The sequence below is a fragment of the Amblyomma maculatum genome, chromosome 4, assembly GCF_055883805.1.
Source record: "Amblyomma maculatum isolate TAMU_Amacu chromosome 4, ASM5588380v1, whole genome shotgun sequence".
Classification (NCBI taxonomy): Eukaryota; Metazoa; Arthropoda; class Arachnida; order Ixodida; family Ixodidae; genus Amblyomma; species Amblyomma maculatum.
In genome coordinates this window covers 14,059,007-14,076,242 of record NC_139347.1, presented here as the reverse complement: position 1 = coordinate 14,076,242, position 17,236 = coordinate 14,059,007, and positions in this window count along the sequence as shown.

Genomic DNA, 17,236 nt, shown 5'->3' with positions numbered 1-17,236 from the left:
AAACATCGGTTTTGTTTTACGTTTAAAAGAGTATATGTTCATTCAAAATGTACTCGGGTAGGCTTGGTGATGTGATTAAGATATGGAAAAAATATGGTATTTCAAAATAAATCCTGACATAAGCCTGAAAATTGAAACTTGAAAACACAGCAAAATGTAGTTTGGCGACAAAATGGCTGGGGTAATGCTGTCCAAGCCCTGCACAAAACAGGGCTTCGTCTGCAGCGGAAAACGTGGAAAGTGCGACGCGATGCTGGTGAAGCCATAGGTCAAGAATACAGCAGCCGTAGCTGAAATGAACACATAAACCGTTATAAATATTGAAAAGCTATTTGGAGAGTTGTGCTTCAGCGTAGTGTGAATAGAGCAACCTTTTTCTTCCAAGAGTTCTCCACAGCACCGAAAAAGATAAGGCACGTTCTCGAAACCTTCAAACTTCGTGTCTGCTGTTGAAATGCACGACCGTGGCAGATCACTAAAAGAGCAGCAGAGGACCTTTTTCTGGGAACAGCAATCAATGGGCTAAAGCCCATTTATAGTTTTAATAATTCCTTGAGCTAAATTTATTTATTTATTTCAGCACCTTGAGTGCACAAGGAGGTGTAGAGATCGGTGTGCATACGTATGTGCACAATAAAACAAAAATGTGCTTCAACGACTGAAAAGCAATACAAATGCATCGATGTGTGACTGAAACAAAAAAATATTCACTCAATTAAATTGTCTATTTTTTTCGTTGCATTGACATTACTGCATAAGCATACCTGTTCTCGCCTTTTCCATGTCGCCTCGTTACAGTGATTCGTGACATATTCTTATAAAAGAGTTTATTACGCGACGAGTGGGCTATAACTTGAGGCACTCATGCTGGGGTAAAAAGCCCTATGGGTCCGAGGTTTACGAAAGACAATAAAAGATCTGCTTTTTCAAAGCTACTCTCGAAGGAAATGCGCCCACGCAACCAAAAACAGCACCTCCAAGCTCGAGCTAAGGTACTTCAAAGCTATTAGAGCTCCGAACCAGACACCAGACACAGTGTGAGATCTCGCTTGGATCGGAAACGCAGTTGCCGCCTGTTTGGTTCAACCCTTTTCGCACTCATCAGAATACCCCACCCATTAGACCCGCCATTGCCATCCCGCATACAAAAGCGCGCCACTGCTAACATAAAAAAAAACGATAATAAATATTTTACAAGACCGAGTGCATGCCACCGCTTTTCGCATACTGGGCTCTCCCAGGGGTCATAAACTCGACCATGTGAGGCTTATATGGGTGCCTTCAAACTACATGAATTTCTGAAACGAGGCTACCATTTTTTTAGCCCGAGAGAGAGAGAGAGAGAGAGATAAAATGGAATAGAAAGTCATGGAGGTTAACCAGGCGATGCCCAGTAGGCTACACTAAACGTGGGGAGGTGCATATGTCGAACCTTCGCTATAAGTTGCTCATGGTCGCCATGGCTCAAGACTGATTGGATACATTTTAGGGCAGGTCTGAAATCACAGAACACAGCCCATGTTTGAGCAGCTTGTGCAGAAATATACTTTACAGCAGCACGAATTGCGGCTACTTCTGCTCTTGTAGAGGTAGTGTTATCCGAAATTAGATGGTAAAGGATTGCTTGTGGCGCAGGAAGGACGACGGCGCATTCAGAAATAGTAGAGGTCACCGAGCCATCTGTATACACGTGAATACGTTCCCAATAGTCATTGTGTAGCATTAATAGTGTCAGTTGCTGAAGGGCTGGCGTTGAAAAGTTTGATTTCTTCAATATCCCCGGCATAGCAAGGCGCACACATGGGAGCTGCAGACACCACAGTGGCGATGGAGGTTGTGCTGCCAGAGTGAATTATTTTGGGATAGAAGACTGGTGCACTGCTTTGAGTTTTGCAAATGCAGAATGTGGTCTCTGCAGAGGCATGCGAGCAAGGTGATGTTCAGGAACTCTTGAAATATGTCGTATGTGCATTCGCAAACAGTCTAGAGCAATATACGTTGACAGCGGGTGGTCTTTGGCGAGTGCAATACTTCCCATTGTTGATGCGCTCCGAGGGAGGCCCAGGCATGTGCGGAGGGCCTGACCCTGTACTGCCTGGAGGGTGCCCAAATTTGTCTTGTTCGTGTTTGGAAGTAAGGGCGTACTGTATCGCACTAATCCTAAAAATATTGCGCTGTACAACTGCAGCATTTATTGTGCCGACTAGCCCCATGATTTTACGCCAAGAAAGCGGAGTAAATAAGCGATGCATCTTAGCGTTTTTTCAACAGGGTGCAATGTGGGCTCCAGAATAGATTGCGGTCTATCAGAATCCCTAAGAAACGATGCGTTTTGTTGTAAGAAATGTTATGACCGTCGATGTATACCGGATATTTATTCATAGATTTACGTGTGAATGCCACTAGCGCGCACTTTTTCGGTGAAAAAGCTGAGACCGTGCTTCTGAACAGTCTGATCAGATTTTGAAGTCTTGCACGCACCTGGAGATGCGTCCCAGAGGAAGCCCAAATGCAGGTGTCATCGGCGTGCATTGATACCTAGAAGGTGGAAGGGGGGTTCTCTGGGATGGCGATGAGTGTTAGATTAAACAAAGTAGCGCTAAGCACACCACCTTGAGGCACACAGCGGTGGATATAATACGCTGGAGTCGAGCCACCTTCACATTGAATATAAAATGGTCTTCTTGTCAGATAACTCTCTATCCCCGCAAACATCCGACCGCCGATGCCCACAGTTTCCGGCGCATCAAAGATGGCTTCATGGGCCACGTTGTCGTAGGCACCTTTGACAAAAAGAAAGAGCGCCACGGACAGACGTTTTATTTGTTTCTGTTGGTGAACCGTGGACATGAGGTCAACGACGTTGTCAATGGAAGAGCGACCCCACTGAAAGCTGGCCATTGCTTTGGGGTATATTTATAGCGTTCGAGGTACCACTCAAGGCGCATAAACCCATTCTTTGCATCACCTTTTAAACGCGAATAGCCAAAGCTATTGGACTGTAGGATGTGTGCTCGAGCGGAGATTTCTCTGGTTTAGTAGAGGTATCAGCCGACTAGATTTCCATTTCTGTGAAACAAGACCATCCAGTCAAGAGTAGTTATGATTGAGGAGCTCTTCTCGTGCCTCTTTGCCAAAATGGGACAGCGCAGCGTATGTGGTTTCATCTGGCCCTAGTGAAGAGCAACGTCTACATCTTGCAAGAGCAGAGTCTAAAAATGACATCCTTTGCTGATTCCTTTGAGGCAAGAGGTACACGCTGGGAAACCGAGGTAGTCAATGCACCCGCAGTTATCTTACAGAAGTCAGCTGCTACCTGAATCTGTTCACCACCTTGATAAACAGCCAAAGCACAGAATGGCTGTCTTTGCTGAGGAGACGTACTAAAATCCAGCACAGTCCGCCAGATGAGGGATATGGGCTTTCGGGGATCCAATTGCTGGCAGAAAGATTTCCAATGCTGGTCAGCTAAGGTATCCGTTCTTCGCCTGATTTATGTCTGCATACGTCTAGCCGCTCTCCGATTAGTTTGCACTTCTTTCGTTTGTATCGTCTTTCTGCTCACCGACGAAGAACACGTAAGCGTTCTAATTCAATGTCAAAGTCACTGCGTATTTCAGATGACGAGATGTGATTACTAGCAGCAGCCACAGTATTTGCTATAGATTCCTCTAACCTGCCTGTGAAGGCATCTTTTCATGCCTCCTCCATATGCTTTTGAAATACTCTCCAGTTAATGTACATGTATACTTAGCTGGGGCGGATGCAGCAAGTCCATTTATTTTTAGGTAAGTAAGAACGTGGTCACTGCCATGAGTCTCCACATCACAAAACCACTGAACAGAGCGGTACAAGGACCGAGAAACTAATGTGAGGTCCAGGCAACTGCTGTAGGAACAGCCACGTAGGTAAGTCGGACTGCTGTCATTCATTATATAGAGATCATTATCGGAAGCAAAGAAGGCCTGATTTCTTCCTTTGGCATTGATTCTTGTTACACTCTTAGCGGCTGAACTTGACTTTACTCGCGACAGCAGTAATTACCTACGTGGTCTTCTGTACATTGCTGTTGTGATAGTAGCCTGTAAAGCGATTGCAAATATAAGGAATTACAATAGTAACTTTGTACTTGATTACCAAAAATGCTGATTTGTTCTTCGTGGTTAAAGCCATTTTCATATATCTGGTTTCTTATAGCTTACAGGCCATGTCGTGGAGCTTCCATACTAGTTAATCCTTGTCCTTTACTGCCGCGTTGATTCTGAGTACTCCGCATCAACGGTGATTGTGTATGCAAGGTCTCTAATATCTCTCTCAACCCCTCCCTCACCTTAACATCCATTCATCAAGCCTAGACTTCATGAAGACGAATGCCAAGAGCACGCGCATTTGTCGCGCGCTCTTGGCATTCGTCTCCATTAGCGGTTTCATATTCGGAAAAACAGCTTCCTGAAAGCGCTAGAAATGGACAGAAAATGCGTGCAAAATGCCAGAATCGATAGCATCAGCGCCCATTTTTGTCAAGCAGTAATAAATTAAAGAGAAAAAAGGTTTATTTTGAAAGTAATAAATACGTAATTTTTATTTAATAACCATGCACCTATATTATTCGCATTTCCTTTTCCTATTCTACCTTATACGTTTTGCTGAGCAAAGTTGTCCCAAGCATCGGGTGTAGCTTAATTAAGAGGAACCTTCTTTTGTGACTTGAGTAGATATCGCTGCATGAGGCTATCTTAACCATTTGTCACTAAAATATGACCTGAATCTCTGCAGTCGAGAAACTAAACCGGTAAAGTGTTAATGATCTTGTCTCGTAGGACTAACGACAGAAATGGAATGGTACAAAACGGAACTCCAGTATTCCCAGAAATGTGGCGCAGCACCAACTAGCTCCTCAAGCTGTTATTTCGGGACTCCATTATTATGCAAAACTTGAAAATAAGCTCGACTACCAAGACTGCGGAGTAGAAAAATCCAGTACTCCGCGCCTCAGTTAAATTGCTCAGAAAAACACGCTGCACAAATAAATATTCCCCATCCCGCGGAAGAAGGTAAAATAATTTTAGTTCATACTCGCGTTCTCGACGACAGCTGCCATCCCTCATAAAGTTAGTCATGCTTTAGGGGCAACACGTCCTGAGTGGAAGTTATATGGTGCTCGTCGACTGCGCAGCGCGAGCAAGCACTCGCCGGTAAGACGTGCAGTCAGGCATATAGTTATACGCTTTACTTGTTCGGTGTGAGGTTGCATATGCAGCTTGGTTGGCTTTCTCTAGCTCCTTGAAAAGCAGCCGTTGAGATGGTATGAGCTATAGATATTGCGTTCAGAATGTGTGCCTTCAATGCGGCCGGCTCCAGAGAACAGTCGGTGTGCAAGCGGGTAAACGAGCTTGTTTATCATACGTGCGCTCTGTAACGCTGCATGACATTGATTGGTGCGTTCTAAAATGTGAATTATAAATTCATTTTGGCGCTTGCGTGAAGCCCTATGAAAGCTACCGTGGGCAATGGCAGTCACTTTCTGAGGGATGATGTTGTTTTTATGAACACTACATCTAGCTTAGAGGAGTAGCATAGGATAACGCAGGAGTACCTGACCAACTTTATTCTAATGAAGATGCACCGTTCCTGTTTTTACTGCGGACGTCAACAGCTACTTGATTAATGTATCTTGAATGCGCTCAGGTGAGCCCAGAGACAAGTGTGCATATAACGTGAGACGTCTATCTCGATTAAGCTGGGATCCCGACGCGCACGGCTCAACGGTGTTATAAACATTGTATAAGCCTTCCGAATAAAGTATTATTAATGAGATGCCTCTGTATATACTGAATACATAATAAACATTTTTGTATGACTTACAAGGAACATTTCTGCCAGCGTATGCAGTAGCGGTCGTGGGGTCTACCGTTCATATAAATTTGCGATGTTGCTTCCGAATTTGCATGCACGCTAAAGCACGCACATTTTTCAAAACCTGCGTACAAGACTAAATGCGCAATTGTCACTCGGTTTCGGTAACTTTGCATCGCCTTGATCCTTTTCGTTTGTGTGTGTCATCACTAAACACTGCGTCATGCACATTGGGTAGTTACTATTTCACAACTCTATAGCTTACTAGGTGATTTGTTTGTAGATAACAAACATTTTAATCCGCACATGATACATTTATTTGGTGACTAGCACTGGCTATTTATTGTTGTGCCATTTACTGCTTTGTTTTGATCAATACGTGCCAACTTTGAATGGTTAATGTTTCCTTTGAGATGAAAGATTGGTCACGAAAATAATTTGTCTTGAAGACAACGACATTACAACGTCATGCCTATACTCACGTTAACTCATACGTAGTATCAAAGCAAACAACTCGTTGTCGTTTAGTATGTTTCCAGTAATAAAAGTATACATTTCGAACCATATTCCTCTCGCAGAGATACCAAATGCTCAGGCAATGTGCTTTGGAAATTCCAAGAATGCCGCAGATGTCACTTGGAGACCGCGATTACTGGCGATTTTGAACACTAGCGCTGCAACAGAAAGAGAGCAGGAATGTAAACGAATAGAAAAGAAAAACTGCTAATGGTATACGGCCGAGTCAATTCTCTGGGGCACCCAGGCGAAGAGAGCAGAGATCAAGTCAGCGGGTGTTCAGAGAGCTTTAGCTGAATGAAGCCAAAGCCTGTGCTGGCTGTTCCTCCAATCACAACCGATGGTAGTGCTCAGCAGTCCGGAATTTCGCGCAAACGATTTCACCAAACACCAAAGTCCCGAGACAAATCCTTCGAAATTCCGAGGGTAATTTAGGACGACAGGAAGGCTGCGCAATAAAGAGAAGATGCGAATCCAGAGGTAGAGGAAAACAAGAACAAATCAGTGCAGCTCTTCCTGAAATAGAAGCCGAGAGTGCAAATTGAATCCGACAAGGTGAAGACAAAGGGTTCACCTGGAATAGGAGGGAACGCCGATTTGCGGTGGTGTTTAAGAAGGATGAAGAGGAGCTTACCTTAGAAAAACGGTTTTTCGTGCCTCCTTCATTAAAGAAAGTTGCAGCTGAAACAAATTAAAGGAAAATAGAAAGACGTTTAAGATCATTCATTTCAATTGCGGTCTATCTCAGCGAGTTTACTTTAGTTTGTTCTTTCTCTTCTGGTCGATATTCTCTAAATACAGTGTCATGGGAGGTGGTCGTTTCAAAGCGGTGTTTCCATGCCGAAAATAATTGCCTCAGACGGAAATTCACGACAACTTGAAAGAAATAATGACATTGCCTGTAAAACATTTTGAGAAATTTATCCAGTTTTTTTAACGAGTAATTTTATTGCTATCCCCTCTCGGTGTTAATATTACATAAAGTGCGAAGAGTATTCAAATGTTGTTGGTCAAACAGGCTGTCAACCCGCTACGCTGAGTGCTTTAGTAGCCGTACCTTCATCTTAGTAGCAATTTTTTTTTTTTGGCATACGCTTTGCGGAGAACGTACTGCAAAGATTACATGAGCTAGCTACTCAGAGCAGCTCTTATTTGTTTCCGCAACATTTGTTTACAAACGCATCACTGTGCATCGCACATGACAAAGTAATCGCAATTTCGAATATAGGCTAAGGTGATACATTTATGATATCACTCTTATCATGTTATCAGGTCAGCAGTGCGTTGGTTGAATCATTACTTGGGGGTGAAATGGGCACAATGCATATCAGAGAGTTTTTATATAGAAATTAACTACAGACATTTATTCATTCCATCCCTAGTGGGTGTAGTTTTCGCCCATTTACTGTATCTTGCGCAGCTGCCCCTGCCCACATTTGTCGCACGCTATAAATCCATTCTTACCCTTGAATTAAATTATGAGATTTCCGTTTAGTTCATTTGATGTTGATCTCGGCTTCTTGAGCCAATTACGAATTGGTATGTTTCCTTCCTGGTTTACAATTGTCTCGTCATGCTATTAGAGCGTCAGCTTTAATACTGCGTATGCAACTGATGATTGTTTTGGTTGCTGCTGAAGCGACCTTGGGCAGCCGTTCAAAGTCGTTGTCGGACTTTGCCATTTTGCGATGTCTAGCCATGCTCCGTCTGGGGTGGTATTCATATAGCAACCACTGACCACTCAGCGCACAGACCCTGACCTTCAATTTTCGAGGCCTCTAGCCGCATTATCAATGAAGCATTCGTGGCGTCATTTGTGACTTCATTGGTGACGTCGTTGATGACTTTTATGCGCCGATTTATTTCCATCCGCATCGCTTATCAACCCATGCAAGCAGGAGCTGGCGGATTACATGTTCACCACCATATTAAAAGGGCACTGCATCAATAAACATATGTTCAGTTAAACAATCGCGTCCGGCTGATATACAACAGTTGGCAACGAGGCGGCAATGGCGGTCGGCAGAATTGGCGAATATCATTTTTGCACTCACGCATCATGGCACGAATACGTCGAGCGGCTGGAAATGTTCTGCTAAGGGGACTAGATAACGAAAGAAGAGAGGAAAAAAGTCATCCATCGTCCTAACTTTGGTGAAGCCAGCAAGAGCGATAACAAAACCTACGAAGAAATTAAGACAGTGGTTCACAAGCACCTGTATCCAAGGCCTTCAGAGCTCTATGCAAGACTTTTGTTCTACAGGTGAAACTAGGCTGCTGACGAATTAGTTGTGGACTACGTCATGGTGCTGCGGAAGCTACCCGAAGACTGGTTTCGGCAATGAGCAAATCCCGTTGGGCGTCATGATGCGGGATCGTTTCATATGCAGCCTTCAGAATGAAGGAATTTAACAGACTCCTCGCCGAACACGACCTTAGATCTACGGTTGCGTGCGAACGCAGAAGTGTCAGTAAAAAATACTCAAGTAGGCCTGAGGCAAGATGGGCTGCCAAGGCATGCTACAAGCAACCCATACGAAGCAAGATATCACAGCGGAGGTCTGCAGCTGTTACCGGGGCAACGGTAAGCAGGCTCTTCATTTACGCCGTTTTAGGGAAGCGACATCCTTCAAGTGCAAAACGGTTGGACATATAGCTAAGGCTTCTCGTTCAAAAGACGAAAGTAGACCAGTACGGAAGATGGCAGGTGGGCAAAAGAAGAAGTTAGATAAGAGCAAGGATATGTACGAAATGAGTGCAGTGTTTTCGCTTTGCGAAGTGAATGAGCAAGAACAGAAGTTCATGGTTCGGGTACTAATTCAAGGGCAAGAAGTCCTTATGGAGGTTGACTCCGGAGCATTGAGATCAATTGTGAGTGAATATACATTTAGTATAATCGAGGAAGACCAGGATAAAATACCATTAGAAGAGTCTGGAACCACTACTATAACCTGGTAAAAGCAAGCGTTACCTGTGTAGGCCGAGCAAGTGTGTTGTTGGAATTCAAGGGCTGTAAAGCAAAGCTACCTTTGTTGATAGTAAAAAAGCAAAACAATAGACCGATTGGGCGAAACTGGTTTAATATGTCGGGCGTTGGATAGCGAGGAATCCTTCAAATGAATGTGGAAGACGTGACTTCACGATTTTGTAAGGTGTTTCGAAGAGATCTTCCTGCCTTCAACGGACCACCATTTCAACCTGAAATCAAAGCGACGCCCAACAGGTGTTCTTCAAATGTCGCCGACTTCCACTAGCCCTCAAAGACGACGTGACCAAGGAATTATGCCGCTTGGTGCAACAAGCAGTAAGGGAACCTGTTGAGTACTCTAGATGGGCTACCCCCCTGGTAGTGGTAAGGAAAAAATCCGGAACTTTACGCCTGTGTGGCGACTATCGTAGCACAGCGAACAAAGCCATCAAAACCAGCGGGCACCCTCTGCCCATTACTGCTCAAATGCTCTCAGCTCTGGGTTCAAGCAAGCTTTTTTACTAAGTTGGATCTAGCTGATGTTTACCAACAGCTTACCCTAGATGGCAGTCATCCGAAATAATCACATTTAACTCGATAAAAGAACTGTGCAAGGTCAAACGGTTACGGTTTGGAATTTCGGTAGCGCCATGGATGTTTCAACGAGACATTGGCCCGCTGTTAGCAAGCATTTCCGGCGTGAAAGCCTATCTGGATGATATCTTCATATCTGGAAGTAACGCGGTAGAGTACGCAAATAGATTGTAGACCGTGGTATAGCCTCGGCAGAAAGCACAGCTCCGAGTAAATAAGGACAAGTGCGAATTTATTCGGACTAGCAGTGAATTCTTGGGTCACAGGAGGGATGAAAAGGGAATACATTCAAGCTGAAGAAAGGCTGCTGCCATCCAGGAAGCGTCTGAGCCAACAAGCAAAAAGGAGCTGCAAACTTTCTTGGGGTTATTTAATTTTTACTGCAACTTCCTCGAGGGCAAAATTGAAGGGGTCCTTTTTCGCACAGTTTCTTGACCTCGATGTGCAGCATTCTGGCGAGGCAGTCCTTTTGGTTCGACTTTGTTTTTGTGTGACCTAACAGATGTCTGTGTATTTTCCATGTTCGTCCTTTGGGTAACTCTCCATCGACCGAGATGCATATCTCGTACGTCTCTTTGCTGTTTGCAGAGGATCTGACTTTACTCCTCGATATTTTTGTCAGTTCGACAACATTTCCTCGTAGTTTCCTGTTTAGTCGCTGGTATTTCCATCTGGCGAGGATAGACACCTTGGTTCGATTAGATGAGCGAGACGACTGTCCAATCTTTCTGTCTGGACGTTGGTCGCGATGGTATTTGTGGCGTTTCTGTTGTTGGCGTTATGTCCGTGCGTCCATTCATCAATATATGAGGTGGACGCGCAGCCTTGCCTCGCCTTTTTGATCGACCGGAATTCTTCCCAGTCTGCCCACTCGAATTCCTATTTATCTGGTATGGGCTTATCTGACGTCGGGAGGACAATCTCTAGAGTCTTATTATCGCTGCCCAAGTCGACCGCAGTATTTCTATAAGTGGCGTTCTTGGCGTTATTAGTGAAAGTGAGATCTGACGTGGTATTTTAAGTAACCAAGTTTCCCGTCCTCCACGGGTAAGTGGGATCGGTGACGAGCGTGAGGTCGAGATATAGGGAGCGACAGTTGTCTGCCCTTGACTGTGCTGTATCTGTAACCCTAAGTGCTGTTTGGTAGTTAAAATCGCCTCCAATCACGCAGGCATGGTTCCCGACTGCTCGCAGCGTTTTGTAGAAGAGAGAAAGAAAGCGCTTGTTCTGATGAGTGGGATTACTATACAGATTGAGAACAAATATACATTTTTTCCTAAACATGTTTGGCATAAGCTCGATGAATAGGTGTTCAGTGTTGACCCCTTCAGTTAATAGACGATGGTCGTCATCTTGTTGCCAACTAGAGTTGATAAATGTGTGCATTTAACCTTGGAGCAAAGTTCCTGGTAACCAGGGACGGATGCCGACATGTGTCGCGTTTCTTGCAATAAAATGGTGTCTGGTTTACGTGTTGTAGAACCGGCTTTTTACCGAGCAGTCCTGTGCAGCGCCACCTTCATGTGATGATTCCTTGTTTACCGAGGGTCTCGCTGATTGATGGGGATGGTGCCTATCTGTTCACAGGCATCGTGAGAGAGGTTTGTCATTTCTTTATCTGGCAATTGCCGCGGGTACTGCTTGTCTACCATCGGCACAATGCTGCTCTTCTACCTTCGAGGCTCACTACCCTGTTCGCTAACCAAAGCACCGGCGTGTGAAAGTTCTCGATAGAACTCTGCACGCTAGTGATCACGCCCCTTGATTTCCCCTGACCTGGCCTGTCATACTTCCCTCCTGTAGTTGCAACAACCGCTTCTGGGTGCTGGAGGTTCCGACTCCCTTAGCAGGCTTGCGGTGGGCATCACTGGTGGGTTGTCGTTAGCGGTAGACATATCAGCCTGTCTGACGTTAGAGTGCATGCGTTCACGTTTGAGTTGCTGTACCTCACGCGTTAATCTTTGAATTATTTTCCGCATGAATGTTTTCTTTTTAAAGTGTCTCTAGTGCCACGCTCTCAGCGTATTTCTTATACTCCGGGAGTTTTACCAACACCTCTTGCGAGGAGCCTTTAGCCGCATCTGTCGAGCTCACGTTGTCGACGATGTAGGACAGTCACCGTTCGGAAATGGATCTGGATCCGCACCTGGACCTGCGTGGGGTGCTGCTGCAGGATCTGTTACTCGTCCAGGATTTCGATGTGGATTTCGCTCCAAGGCTAGGAAGTTGTTGGCGTCGAGGACCTGTTGCTCTGCCGCAGCTCTTCGTTCCCATCACCTCGTCGTAACGACGTACGGGGTCCTGTACCTGGCTCTACACGTTCTGTCTGCGGCAAGATGAGGCCCGCCGTACAGACTGCACTTTGCAGAAAACTGGTGGGCGTTATCGGGATTGCGAATACCGCAATCCTGCGTATCATGTTGTCATATGGTTTGGGCATACATCATTTCGGTGTCCGAGTAGTCCGCACTGGTAACAGACATCTATCTGCTTCTTGAATAACGCGCACGTGACAAGAGTTACGCCGTACCTAACCCCATTGGCTACCTTAAGAACGTCGAAGGTGATGATCACTGTCGTTTCGCCGATTCATTTGGCGCCAGCGCCAAGGGTAGTTTTGGGTTGACTATGTTCTCGTCGATTTGCTTTGGTTCATCCGCGAGGGTGATCCCTCTGATCACCGCCTTGATCGTGTTGTTGGGTTCCACTCCGTAGCGTTGACGTCGTACTTCATGTCGTAGATTTTAATTTGTTTCATATGGAAGCATCTGTCCGCGTACGTTCGACTTGACGTGCAGATTATCACAATTTTCTGCGTATTCGGGCATATGGTGTCTTCTCTTTCTTCTTCTTGGTTGATACGCGTGGCTTGGAAAATGGCCGCCATTACCGTGGCGCTACCGACCTTGAATATGTTGAGACCGCCCTTATGTCTGACAATAGTCTTGATGTCCTCCTTCGGCAGTAGAGGCATCCTACTGTCTTTGATGACCCGGGTCTTGACGTTTCTCGACATTACCCCTTATTGATATACGTTTGCATGGTCCTGCGTCAGATTCGACTCGCGCTGAGACGCTTCGATGCCATGTAGTGTTTCCGTCTTGCGATTTCTGGCGGTTCTGCATTCCGCCTCTTCGGTGAATTCTTATGGGGAAGCTTCTGTTCTACTCACTAAAACCTGCATTTTCTATTTTGCGCACCAGTGGTTTTGGTACACCAGTGTCGTTTTGGCAGGGAAAACTCGCCAAGCGAGCACGCATCGGGGCTGGTCCGCAGAGTGGACGTACGCACTTTCGCGTCCGCTAAGCCCAGCGTTTGTCTTTCACGCCTATAGGCCTAGCACGGTGGTGGTGGGTGTGCGACAGAAAAGTCCTCGTAAACGTGTCAGAATTACTGACCTACCTAGAAGTGAGGGTATCCGTGGATTCCTCGTAACATCGCGGAGTTGATGGTGGAAGAATGACGGTGAAATTAGGTAAACATTGCTGCGGAATCATGGGTAGAAAACGGAGCCGATCTGAGCACATGCGTGCACCTCAGCGATCACAGCCCCCTCCACTTAATTTTCACTTGTAATACTTTCGCATCAAAATTGCTTAAGTCGCTTTAGTCTCGTTGAGAGCGGAGATTGCGAAATCCGCTTTGTAAATTTTTTCACTAGGTGCATCATCATTGTCGTCCCTACTATCATCATATTCATTATCGCTACTATCATCATTATTATTGTCACTGCTTGCATTGTCGTTGTCATCGGTACTATTATCCTTAAGGCCAAACTCCGGTCCCTAATTGCGAAATCTGTTGGCAGATTGTTTTCACTAACTGCATCATCCTTGTCGTCCTCGTAAACGTGTCATAATTACTGACCTACCTAGAAGTGAGGGTATCCGTGGATTCCTCGTAACATCGCGGAGTTGATGGTGGAAGAATGACGGTGAAATTAGGTAAACATTGCTGCGGAATCATGGGTAGAAAACGGAGCCGATCTGAGCACATGCGTGCACCTCAGCGATCACAGCCCCCTCCACTTAATTTTCACTTGTAATACTTTCGCATCAAAATTGCTTAAGTCGCTTTAGTCTCGTTGAGAGCGGAGATTGCGAAATCCGCTTTGTAAATTTTTTTCACTAGGTGCATCATCATTGTCGTCCCTACTATCATCATATTCATTATCGCTACTATCATCATTATTATTGTCACTGCTTGCATTGTCGTTGTCATCGGTACTATTATCCTTAAGGCCAAACTCCGGTCCCTAATTGCGAAATCTGTTGGCAGATTGTTTTCACTAACTGCATCATCCTTGTCGTCCCTATTATCATCATCATCACTATCGCTGCTATCATCACTATTATTGCCATTGCTTACATTATCGTTGTCATCGCTAGTATTATCCTCAGGGCCTAATTCCGGTCTCTGAGCAGTAGTGTCCTACAACTTATTTCTCCTCCCTGGTAGTCTTTCAGGAATGTAAGCGGTAGTTTCGGTCGAAACGTTTGTCTTAGTGCGACCTAAAGGTAACATACATCCAAAGAAAGGCGTTAAATGAATTCTGTCCAGTTCATTGCATTTCGTATCTTCGAAGCACTCTAAAACTTGATGTAAGCTTCATGATGTTTGCCGCTAGTTTTACGGCTGTTTCTATCCGGAAGCGTTCCATAATGCGACCTAAAACTGAACGCACTCTCAGGCATTAGTGTATTTTTGCTGTTAGTTAGAAACTGTTAACTTATTGAGAGCGTTGATGGAATGAGTTCGAACCATTGCCATTTGAATTAAAAAAAAAAAACGTACCTATAATTTACCGCGGCAGCAAAGCGACGGAATTGAGCGCTTTCAATTATCCTCTCTATCGTTTTTATGGAGTGTCTAATATTGGTCACTAGGTGGTGTTGCTGAAACGAGTCTACCGTTGAGAAAATGAAATCACGCATCCTCACAATCGTGATTGGTTTCTGACGAGCCTGGCTTGGCCTTGTGGATTGCGCACTCGGCTGGCGATCGGAGGAATTGTGGTTTTATTCCCTGTGGAGAGCGCTTTTTTTTACTGTCAGTTCGTGCCAAAACGTTTGTGCGAACATTTCGGGTGCACGAGCCTAGAAAGGATTTCGCCTTAAAATGCGCAGCCTAAGCTATGGAAAATTTAAAGCTAATTCGAAGGTCGATGATTATTTGCAGCTCCCTGGCGACCACTGCATGAGGCTGCTCTGCTGCAGTATATGTGTCAATTTCGCGAGATGGCGCCACGCATCTTACTAACAGGAGATTTATTGTCTTTGCTCTGTTTTAAAATTTGCATGCATAGAGATTTCTTGACGCTTTCGTTGCCTTCCTTATACCCGTGGAGAGTCTTCATTTAATGTCGCTCCTTTATCTTTTTTTTTCTGAGTGCCACCGTTTTTCTTTCCATCGGCGTTCTTCGGCGTCCTTCCGCTAGAAGAGAGAGAATCGCGGACAATACATCGTATTTCACGGGCAGGATATTTTCTGACACCTGCAAAGATCTTGGCGTACCCTTCACAAAAGATCTACTCCCTACTACCCTGAGGCCAACATTAAAAAACAGGTCGCCCGAAACCTGAAAACCGTGCTTGTGGCTTTAACTGAGAGTCACAAAGACTGGAATTCCCGTGTGCAGGAGATGGCCTTCGTCACAAGGACCACTGTAAACGATCAACTGGGTTTACACTGGCGGCTGTTCTCCTCGATCGTGCGCTGCGGTTTCCTATTGAAAATGCGCTTGCCTATGGTTATGATTTTCACGCTCTGAGCCACTCTAGGATCACCCAGAATATTTCCAGTCGTCTGGTCGGAACCACAAAGGCCAGCGAGAATTTGGAACTCGCCCGCCGGGAGAACAGCCCTCAGAATATAACAAGGGCGGGCGTCCTCTACAGTTCGAGGTGGGGGGACAAAGCACTACACCGCACTCACCCACTGCCGCAAGCACCCACCGCACTCACCAAGGTCGACTGCCCTTTCGTGATGATAAAGCACCTACCTTTATGGTGTCACCTATGTGTAACACTCGAGAGGTCATTGGTTCCCGGTACATTCCGGCTTTATATTAGCCGTTCGACTGTCCAGCAGCACACTATTGAGACAGAGAAGAACTTCCAGAAGCCTGCTGATGATCTTAATTTATATTTGTCATCTGCGCACCTTTGTGATAATGGTGTTCTATCTCGTTATGAATGAAACTAATAAGTCTCCTATTTCTCATTCACAAATTGATGAACAGGGCGTTATAAATTTTGAAGAAAAGCCATGACCTAGGTGGCATCCCTAACGTGTTTTTGTGCATTTACGCGTTATGAACTTCTAAATACTTGATGAAAATTTTTCAATCATCCATAAGTAGCGGATGCTGCCCCTCGGATATTAGAAGCGAGCAAAAGTTATATCGGTTCATAAAATCAGAAATACTCATGCTAATAATTATTGTTATGTTTCTATCATTAGCACTGCATTAGTACTGCTTCAAATTACTTGAACACATTATTTCCAAACACCTAGTAATTTCTTTCAATCAGCATAATATCCTATATTATTATCATCATAGCTTCCGAAAGGGACTTTCGTTAGTAACCCAGCTCATAAATATAGTCTATGGCCTCGCAGATACAATAAATTCCCACGATCAAATGGGCATATATACTTTGACTTTGCGAAGCATTTCATAAGTGTCACATAGAAAATTACTATACAAAGTCAAAGAAGTATTTAAATATCCAAAGCCTACAAAATGGTTTCCCGCAAATATACAATCCCGGGAACAATACTTGAATGTTAGTGGCTGTCGCTCTAAAATCCTACCTGTCTTCTGGGGTGCCGCAAAGTAGTGTCTTAGGCCCCCTCCTATATTTATCTTTATCAATGATCTACAAAAAGCATTATTGTACCATTCAGAGTTTTTTCTGATGATTGTGTATTGTACATTAAAATAAATATCATACTTGATCAGATCGTATCACATTTATATCTCCAGCGAGTAATAAAAAAAAGGTGTGATGACTAGCGGATGACGTTAAACATGAAAAAAATCTGTGTACATGTCGGCAACTCGAAAGAACAATTTTCTGACATTTGACTATCAAATTATCGGGTACAAAATAGAACAAGTTTACCAATATAAATATTGAGGCCTAACATTTACACCACACTTCCGATAGAATATCCAGATCCGAAACGTTCTATCCAAAGCTTTAAAATCACTATGGTTCCTGATTCGCCATATGCACAATGCAACTCCAGATGTACAGTGCCTCGTATACAAAACACCGGTTAGACCGATAATTGAAT